Here is an 11,507-nt window from a genome sequence, read left to right as displayed (position 1 = left end):
ATGAGTCCTTCAAATCATATACACATCATCATATCAATCATATAATACAGTTCATATCACCAAGAATCACACATAGCATCCTATAATCTTTATAATCCATTTTCCATAACATATCACTCCTACACATATCACGTACAATATATTTATATCATTGCTTTATTAGCCCATGTATACTTTTGAGAACTTAAGGTATGTGAGTACATTGAGGTTGTGCATCACTACGCTGTCCAGACAGCTCGTATAAATGTCCCGAAGGACCTATCCAGAGGTCACAAAGACCTCGACAACTATCCAGAGGTCATAAAGAACCTCGACAACTGTCTATAGGTCCCGAAGAACCTAGGTAAACTGTCCATATGTCTCGAAAGACATAGGTAAACCCTCAAATCTTGGCATGCCAACTATACCCTTAGCTCTCATATCACATAACATGGGCATTATCGTTTATAACATTTCATGTCACTTGTTCTTTCTCTTCTGTCACATACCACATGTATGTGTAAGTATATATTCCATATTACAAGTAATCACCTAGATCATTTCATATAGCTTATATATCACTTATCACATGGTTTACATATTATGATCATGTAATCATATCAAACATATTCACACACATAAGAATCACCTATTATATCTCATAGACACATCATTTCCAAACTTTTATCACATAGTTCATATAACTTTTCCTGTATATTCATGTCACATAATGTATATAGTATGAACTCATATCATGTTTCATAATATGAAATGAATCATATATCAGAATATTAAATCTAGACTTATCACAAGTCTAGAACTGAATATCTACTATAATCATGCTATGCATATGCACTCACCTTGGCCTCGCTAAGTTCGAATCCACTTTTATGATTTCCTCTCTTTCGATCGAATCTTAACTTGATACTCATTCCGGAACTTGTTCATGTTCGATATCTACATAATCATACATTAATACATATCAGTATCCCATTGATATACTCTAATCTATCATTTCTTAGACCAAAAGAAATGTCTATTTCAATTTCCCCTTGAAGTGCATCGATGCATTCTACAGTGTACCGATGCATCCCTTAACATGTGCATCGATGCACTCCTTATGCATTGATGCACTAATTGCATTCGATGTTTCCATTTTTAAGAGGTGTATCGATGCACTTCCTATGCATCGATACACACTGACCAATTTTTGGAGATTTACCCTTGATGCATCGGTGCACATTGAATGTGCATCGATGCACATAGCCCATAATTCATTTTTAAGCCCGAAAATCTACTCAAATGCTTCATCTTTCATCCCCTTTCATGTTCTCAACTCATATACACATGCTTAAACCAATTTATATCCATATAAACCATCTTTAACTTCAAATTCTACTCCTCGTATGCAACTCAAGAATTAAACCAACTTTGAAATATGTTTTAATTCCAATTATATGGTTTCTAACTTCTTAATTAGACTCTTGACAAGTCAAGTTTAACTTCTAACTCTAGTTATGAACTCTATTTCAAGATATCACCCAAGAACCTCAAATCTTTAATCCCTCCTAACTCTATCATACTTTGATTTTAAGATAACTTAAGCTTTCCTTAAGCTTAGTTATCATCTAATAATCAAAACCCAACCTTAAAATCAAAAATTAATCCATAAACAAAGAAACTCACCTTTGAGCTTGGAGATACGGGAGGAGGAAGAAGAAGAAAGAAAACTCTGGATAATTCTCTCCTTTCCCACGTGGTTCCTTATCTTATAAAAGGAATATAAAAATTTTACTTGTCAATTGACCATTTTACCCTTTAATCCATTCAATAATTACTAAATAACCTTAATCATATTTCCAATAAATCATTGAACTATTCAATTATCCTACTTTAATTACCAATTTCTGAAACTTTACAATTTGGTCACTAACCCGGTATTGAGGATGTTACAATAAGTGATATGAATTACATGAAAGTAAACTACGTGATTATATGCACATGTAATATGTATGTTACATGCGATGAGCCAGTGACAGAGTTACTATGGTAAGAAGTAACTTCTAAAATGTTATGTGATTCTTATGTGTGCATGAATACATGAATCCATGTATATGTTATTATATGTGACATGATCTACATGAATATGCAATATGTGATACATGTTATATGATATGAGATAGATGTTTACACATACATGTGGTATGTGAAAGAAGAAAAGAAATATGTGATCATAAGAGCAATGATATGAATCATAATGATAGTGCCCATGTTATATGATATGAGAGCTAGAGATACAGTTGGCATGCCAAGAGTCGAGGGTTTACCAATATTCTAAGGAACATATGGACATAATTACCTATGTCTTTCAGGATATATGGACAGTATATCTATGTTCTACAAAACATATGGACAAAATTACCTATGTCTTTCGGGACATATGGACAGTATACCTATGTTCTAAGGAACATATGAACAATTTACCTAGGTTCTTCGGGATCTATTGACAGTTACTGAAGTTCTTTATGACCTCTGGATAGGTCATTCGGGACAATTATACGAGCTGTGGTGACAGTATAATAGTGCACAACCTCAAGGTACTCACATACTTTAAGTTCTCAGAAGTGTACATGGGCTAATACATAATCTTTAAAGATAATAAATAACTTGATATGATACTATGTGTGCTCTGTTGTGAAATGAAATGGATGCCCGATTGTGAGTATAAAAAGGTACAATATATGTTTACATGATAAAAAGGAATTAATGATAGTAATATGAGTATTGATAAGTATGTTAATGATATATGTATATGTGTGCATTGGTTATACAAGGGGAGATATGCTTTTATATGATATGATAGTATTAATTGTTATACATTGATATGAGTAGAGTAATATCATATGTTTTCATGCCTCACTAAGTCAATGACTTAGCGTGTGATTGTTTCATGCGTAGGTTCCAAGAAGATGAATATTGGTAAAAGTTATGCAAGACAGGTCAGTTTCTCCTTTCCAAATATCAGATCAGAAAATAATTGAATAGTATGTATTTTGTAATAATAATAGTGGTTGGCATGTAAATAAAGATTTGAATCCGATATGCTCTAATCGGTTTGTAAAATCATATGATTGAATTTTGTAATGTTTTAAATGTGTATTTGTACATGGAAATTTTACACGAATGAAAGATTAGATTTTTATGAATTTATACGTATTTTACGGAAGTGCTGTAGTAGTACTGTATCAGTACTGTAGCAGGGTATCAGTTCTCTGTAGCAGGGGAATCGGTTCCCTGGCAGAAATCTAGAAAATTTTAACATTTGGTACTGTAGCAGGGTACTGTTCACGGTACTATTCATTACTATTCACAGAACTGTTCATAAATACGTTTTTGCCTCAAAATTTTATAACAAACACAATTGAACAATAAATGAACGTATTTTTCTTAATATAAGTTCAAATGTTATGTTATTTACAAGAAGAAAGGTTTTGAAATGTCAATATGACATTTCGATCTCTTATCCGGGTCGGATATGGGTTGGGGTGTTACATTAATGTTGTTATGATTTACTATTTGGAGGAAGAATCAATTGATCATAATTTGACTTTCTATGAATAAACTTAACATCGGTCTGCTAAGGTGAATTGAGATCGGGTTTGATTCTATTTGAGACACCATAACCCGCGTTGGGCTTTTCCAGTGCTTAAAGTTATATTGATGCTAATTGAAATAGTTGTGGTTAGTCCAGCAAGGACAAAATTCTGGAGATAGACTTTGGAATATCGATTACCGGAGAGAAAAGTAAGTTACAATGATTGGGACTTGTAGATTGTAACCGACATGTTTCCCGAAGTAAAATCTTGTTCGATGATCAATTGGAATTGAGACAAAGCAAAGCTTGAGGCTATTTTCACTTTATTGATTACTTTTCAAAAATTTACTTTTGTTTTACTTTCACCATTTTTTATATTTTCATTCTTCACCTTTCTTTTTATTTAAAACCCCATTTTCCCGTTTATTTTTCGTTAAATCCAGATAAAGACAATTCAGAATTAGAAGCTCTAAAGTCCCTATGGATCAACCCTACTTCTCTATATTATGTCCTTTTCATTATTTATTTTGAGAAATAAGAATATTTTATATGAAAGTTACGACGTTTGTCATATCGACACCGTTGTTGTAGATTTCGGTGAAGTTACTGATCTCATTTTTTTATCTATGACCTAATCACTTCCAAAAAAATTTAACAAACTACGAACCCAAAATCGAAGAACATGCCTAAAGATTACGTAGAGAAACATTTCATAGAATGAGAAAATATCAATAACAACCGAAACAAGATTCAGAATCAGAAGAAATCTCATATACTGAAGCACTATTCACGTATGACGATGATAAATCGATTTAAATGATTGATTAAATAATCCGAGAGTTAGTTGTGGCACCCAAAAAACAAGAGCCACTCTGCATTACATTTTTGAATGGTAAAACAACATTCGAGTTAAAGGTATGACTAATCCATCTTTTACCGACATTCCATGGACTTCAAAGCGAAAACCCATACAAACATCTTAAGAAATTTCACATGGTTTGCTTAAGCATGAAACCATAAAGAGTATCCTAGGATCAAATTAAACTTCATGATTTCCCTTTTTTCTTAGTCGATTTGGCTAAGGATTGGTTATTTTACTTACCGCTAGGATCAATTGAAACATATGCTGATATGTCTCGATTGTTTTTTGACAAGTTCTTCCCTGCAACGAAAGCAAGTGAACTGAGGAGAAGCATCTTAAGGATTCGATAGATGGATGGAGAGTCATTATATGACTATTAGGAGCGTTTCAAGAAATTGTGCGCTAATTATCCACAACATGGTTTAACCAAACATACCCTCCTCCAATACTTTTATGAAGGATTGCTTCATATGGAAATGAAGATGATCGATGCAACAAGTGGAGGAGCTCTTGTCAACATGACTCCCACCATAGCCAAAAATTTAATTTCAACTATGGTCGCCAATGCTCAACAATTCCATCCATCAAATGAACCCACTTAACGAGTTCAAGAGATAAGTATCCTTAGAAGAAAAAACTTGATAAATTACCTAACATGGTTCAATCTCTTATTATAGGCAAAACTATGTAGAATTTGTACAATGTCGTATCATCTTACGGATTGTTGTCTTATGCTTCAAGAAGATACTATAATCTACGTAGATGTTGTAAGCAACTTTTTGGGACCTCTCAAGAGACGACATGATCATAATGCAAACACCTATAATCTGAGATGAAGAGATCATATAAACTTTAGTTATGGGTCAAAAGCTCATTTAAATCAACCTTATCAATTGAGGCCACCTCCACCTCAGCAGTATCAACCGCAAAAATCGTCATTGAAATCAATTGTTGAACGTTTTGGCGATATCCTACGAGAAATTCCAAAATATGACTAAAGCTCATTTTTAAGAAGTCAAAAAATAAAATGAGCCAACTAGCACAAGGTGTGAGTCAATTGGAATCCTAGGGAAAATTATCATCTTAAACGAAACCAAATCCAAGACAAAGTGCTTGTTTTATCACCCTTCTAAGTGGCACTATCGTCAAAATTGATGTCCTAGAGAATGTATGCGTAAAGTTCCGGAAGAAGAAGAAAAATAAGAAGCTCATATAGAACCTCCCACTCCATCACCTTATGTCATTCTACCTCCCTTCCCAGCAAGGTTGGTAAAGTGTGACAAACAAGCCAAAGAAAAAGAGATACTTGACGTTTTTGGAAAGTCGAGATAAGTATACCCCTCATTGATGTTTCAAAAAAAAAATTCTACAGTATGCTAGTTTTTTTAAGTGTCTCTGCACGAATAAAAGAAAGTTTACCATGAATGAAAAGGTAAACTTATGTGAAAACATTTATATTGTAATTCAACGTAAAATTCACCTTAGTATAAGGATCAAGGTATGTTTGTGATCCCTTAAAATATTGGTAAGGTTGGTATAAAATGAGCTATGTGTAGCATCAATTAATATCACGCCTCTTTCAATATATAACTTACTAGTTTTGTGCCTTTGAAGGAAACTAGTTTGACGATCCAGCTTACCATTAGGTTCGTGGTGTATCTCGAATGAGTTCTTGAGAATGTGTTCGTAAAGGTAAATGATTTGATTTTTTCAGTGAATTTTTACGTCATTGACATGGAAGATGATTGTTTCAATAACTCTTCCGCAATTTTACTCTCAATACTATTCCTAAGCATGGATCAGACTATGATTGGTGTTAGAAGCATAATTCTCAACATGGAGTTTGACGGTGAAGTGATGAAATTTGATGTTTATAAGGCTATGAAGCATCCTAACTCTACGTTTAATGCTAGCTATGTTAATATAATTGAACCTTTTTAACATAATTTGTTTGATGAGTGGTTAGTCCATCAAGGACTGAATTCCGGGGATAGATTTGGGAATATCAGTTATCAGAGAGAAAAGTAAGTTACAAGGGTTGAGCCTTATAGACCGTAACCGACATGTTTTTTGAAGTGAAATCTCTTTCAATAATCAATTAGAAATGAGGTAAAGCGAAGTTTACGGCTATTTTCATTTAATTGATTACTTTTCAAAAATGTACTTTTATTTTACTTTCACCATTTTTTTAAATTTTCATTCTTGACTTTTATTTTTATTTAAAACCTCATTTTCCTTTTTATTTTTCGTTAAATCTTGATCAAGACAATTCAGAATTAGAAGCTCGAAAGTCCCTACGAATAGACCCTACTTCTCTATACTATCTCTTTTTCATTATTTATTTTGAGAAATAGACATATTTTATGTAACAGTTACAAGGCTTGTCAATGATTCTTAATTTTATCAAGACAAGAAAAGATCGAAAGTAAGAAGGGCTTGATGCATGTAGACATCAATATTGAGGGTCATTTGAGGAGTGCTTTACTCGACATAGAGCAACTGAACTTTTCATGTCAGAAAAAAATTGCTAACAAACTTGGTCTAAGATTGAAGGGTTAATCAAGTGGATTAAGATTGTCAATTCTGGAGAAGTCCCAACCATGGGAGAGGTACAAATAGTCCAACAATAGATTGTTGAATTGAGAGGCAATGAAGATTTTAAAGTGATCCCTTTAGATGACTATGGCTTTGTCCTTTATTTAATCTTCATTGATCGTATTAATGTTATTATTGATTTAACCTTCATTGATCGTATTAATGTTATTATTATCTCTTGTGTTGACTCTATTTATGTCTTGGGTGCTTTCAAATAATATATTTTTCTAGTCCATCAAGATGCGAAGAAAGGGATTGAAATAATGATCGTCATTCACTTTACCAAAAATATTTTTAGGAAGACAAACAAAGCTGCATGATGATATAGGGCAAGCCAAGCCATCCAAAGGCATTGGAAGCAGGCCAAATCCCCGAGTTAATTCTAAAGAAACAACGAGGACATAGCTGAATTTAGTAGGAGAGAATATCATAGGATGTGAATCAAGGTCTAAGCCCCATGCAAAAATAGGAGTACGAGGAGTTCGAGTAATGCATTAAAATAAAATAAAAAGTCGTCAAAAATTGAATTATGCTTGTTATCATCCAAAAAAAAATCATATTCAAGTGACTCAGTTCATCAAGTAAATAAAAACATTGTCGGATTAAGATTCAAGAATAAAATATAGACATGGAGTTGTGTTAGGACTTGCCTTGTGGATATATTTTTTTGTTCATAATCAATGGAGTAATTGGAATCAGCATTGGATTAGAACATCATCAGTTGTAAAAAGACTAAAGTATAAATAGAGACTCTTCCCACCTCAATTGTAATGATAACTTTTATGAGAAAATAAAATAAATACAAACATTTAACTCAAATATCTGTTGTCGTCTTTTAATCTTAAGCCTTCTCTAATTCTATTTTCGCTCATTCAATTTATTTTACCTTTTTAAGTCGACTAAAGTTTTTCATTCAAATTAAATGTTGATTTAGGCACACAATACATGTTTCCATGCCTAGGCCATAATTTACTAGTCTAATTAGCCTAGTAACATGGCATTAAAAATGCTTTCTATAAAAGTTTTAATGACATGCCACTAGACTAATTAAGACATCAGAGGAAAGAAGAGCATTTTTCGACTTGATCCCCTTGCTAGTAGAGTATCGTTCTAGCTTTCCAACAATATATTATACGTACAAAATTAAGTTTAGACTTGAAGATATGATAAAATCACTAAAACATATTTACGTTAGAATTTTTGTACAAGTCCAAATTGCAAAATTATGTCAAAATTTAACTTTAAGCTCCTTCTATTTCAAATCTTCCACTTATTCCATAAAAAATTAAATACTAGCCAAAATTCAATAATTGAACATTCAAACCAATAAGACTCAACGATCACCGAATAAATAAAAACAATGCAACCAATCGTAAGATTTAATTTTAGTTAAATTCAGGATTCATTGACAATAGACAATGAACCATACACATAAAAGAAAAAAAATATGGGATCAGATGTCCAAGACTGAACATTTATGTTGGAGAAAGATGGGGAATGGAAACCTGGGTTAAAAAAAAAACCTCTGGCGAATTGATCTTTTGAGTTCAATGAGTTAGTCACAAAAGGGTGGATAGGTGCCCATGCAGAAGAAAGTTTTGTACATTGTGATCATACCCTTGAATCTATAATTCAAGATAAGGCCAAAGAAGTTCAAGTACTCATATCCCTAATGCACATGGGGAATTCGGGTCACCTCCACCCACCAAATAATTTCACAAATTTGTAAATGTCGGGTCATGCAATCCTCCCATTTTTGTTGAAGTTCTCTAATTTCATCTTTCTTTGGAGCGTCATGTAAATCATGAGGAATCATGATGAAAGGCTAAGCTTTTACAATTATATAGTGTCAATCGTGTATATCATATACTATCCCAAAATGAGTTTCTCCATGTGGGAGGGGATTTGATCTACTTTAGTGATTGAACTTTCTTTTTGTGTGTGTATTCCATATGCGATACAGCATAATTTAGGTGGGGAATTCCCTTAATTTGCTGCCAATCAGAAGAGGAATGAGACTAGACTTGTGGGTAGGCCTTAATTTTCTGAATTATGTAAAAGGAGTGGCGGAAGAGGAGGACCCATGTCATGTTGCTGAGCACAATGGTCAGTATGTGTTTGATGCAAATGAACCAAAGTCGAAAAGAGAAAGTAGTTAAAGATAATAATATGAAAAAGCAGCCATCCAGCCCTCCCATTTTTATTATTGAAACAGAACTAAACTGTCCATAGTTAGTATATTAACCTGCAGAAATAATTTCTCAAAGGTATTATATTTTAGGTAAACTACACATTTAGTACTTAAACTTTTATTTTTGTTCCATTTTGATACACATACTTTATTTTTTTAAAAACCTTACCTAATGTTTAGTGCATGTTTCATTTTAATATCCGTTGTTAAAAACTTAGCGGTGATGTTGGCGTGTCATCATAAAGTAATATCATTTCATAATTGAAAAAGAAATATCATGCCAACAGTTCTATTAATTCTTTAACGCCTGATATTAAACTAAAAAATAAACTAAACGTTAGATATGATTTAAAAAAAATTAAAATTAGTACCAAAACAGAATAAAAGTAATAGTTTATGTATTAAACATGAAATTTATCCTTATATTCTATAGGTTTTTTAACATATCATAAAAAATCATTAATTCCTAAAATATATATTTTAAATAAAATTTATGGTTTTAATATTATTTAAAAATATTTATAGCTTTCAAAACTCACGACTGATTGAGTTTTTTTATTTATATATAATTCGGGGTGAATATTCGGAGTGAATACAATGTAGTATATGTTTAAAATTTTAATAAAATGATAATAAACTTTTATACTTTTAAATACACAATGTTCGAATTCGAAATCTTAAAGAATAATAAGAATCATCTAGTCATTAGTTCTAAATAAGTGAGTTAATAATATATATTATACTTTTAAGATCAGAATTTAAATTTGAGTTTGAAAAATTGTGTTAAGAAAGAAACAATCATAAATCTTAAATATAAACGGTAAAATAAATATCAAAATAAAATTAATATATCTATTTAAATTTGACTATAAGCTAATGCAGTGAACTAAAAATACTAGCACAACATTTTTTTTTTCTTTCTATCCATTTCGATTCTAAATAATTTTTTAATTAAAAAAATAAGAATCTAAATAGAGTATTAGTAAACCAAAGGGACACTGCATGTAGACTAACAGGAATTATTCTCAAACTTTCATCTATTAATCAACTAAAGTATCCACAAAACGATAGCATCAATATTAATATCTATTTATATTTGATATACAATATTATTTTATATATTATTAATGGAATGAATAATAATATTTTTTTAGAAAATAAATAATATATTATATTTTAATTTATGTAAAATTATATAACATCAATATATAAATGGTAATCCTATTAATATTATTGGCGTTACATTGGCATGTGGTGTTCTGAAATCCTCCTTTTCCCACCTACATGCAACACCATGTTCCTATCTTTCCATATATGTGCCTCTCTGGAAGAGCGAAGAAGGGACTACTCAGTTCTCATCAAATGAAACGGAAAAAGTTGACACAACCATAAATAATTAGGGCAATGGCTATGATATTTGAGGTGATCCAACGGATCTTCGGTTTTACTTACATTTGCAAGAAGGGCATAGACCAACAAAATCAATATTCATTGGTTTAAAAATCTTTTGGAATGTGAAAGCTTTTATATAAACCAGTTATACTGTAGAAACAGTAGCTTTTATAGTAGTCTTCGGTTCCATTATATTATTTGCATCGCGCGATTTCCGATATTTGCTACAGGTTGGGCATCCTATGTGTTTTCGGGGACCATCCAGTCAAGACTACTGGCAAAGCAAAGGCACTTTTATGATCATTCTTGTCCAAGTACAACAAGAAAAGGTTATAGTTTGTCATAAGTTGGGATATCTGAAGATTTCATTTCCAAATTCCTTCTACTCTCATAATATTAGTTTATTAATAGTTGATTTTATTTTAAGAAAAATGGCTTCCTAAGTTGATGACCTCACAATCCTATCGGTCTCGAGGCTGATGAGAGCCCAAGATATTTAATCAAGGGAAAAAGAAGTGCCTAAGATATATCTTTTCAATCTTTGATTGCCGCCTATGTTAAAAATGACCTAGCTCATGTTGCCATTTCAATCTTTAGCAGCATGATAAGTGGATCCCAACGCAGTTACCATAATAACTATCCTCTCATCATACATCTATCTTTCTCATTTGCCTCTAGGTCAATGTCTGAATGCTTATATGATACGCCGGGAATCTTATTTAGGTCACCATTTCTCTTCAAAATGCTTTTATACAATGTATGTGAAATGTGGAAGCATGAGAAATGCTAAAAAAAACTTCAAAAGCTTACCAAGGAGAACTATTATCTCATGGAATAAATAATTACATCACGTATTGGTCTGTCTGTAATTAAATTTGGGCGTATGATTGCAA

The sequence above is a fragment of the Hibiscus syriacus genome, unplaced genomic scaffold (genome assembly GCF_006381635.1).
Source record: "Hibiscus syriacus cultivar Baekdansim isolate YM2019G1 unplaced genomic scaffold, ASM638163v2 tig00110607_pilon, whole genome shotgun sequence".
Classification (NCBI taxonomy): Eukaryota; Viridiplantae; Streptophyta; class Magnoliopsida; order Malvales; family Malvaceae; genus Hibiscus; species Hibiscus syriacus.
Note: the sequence above shows the minus strand (reverse complement) of the source record.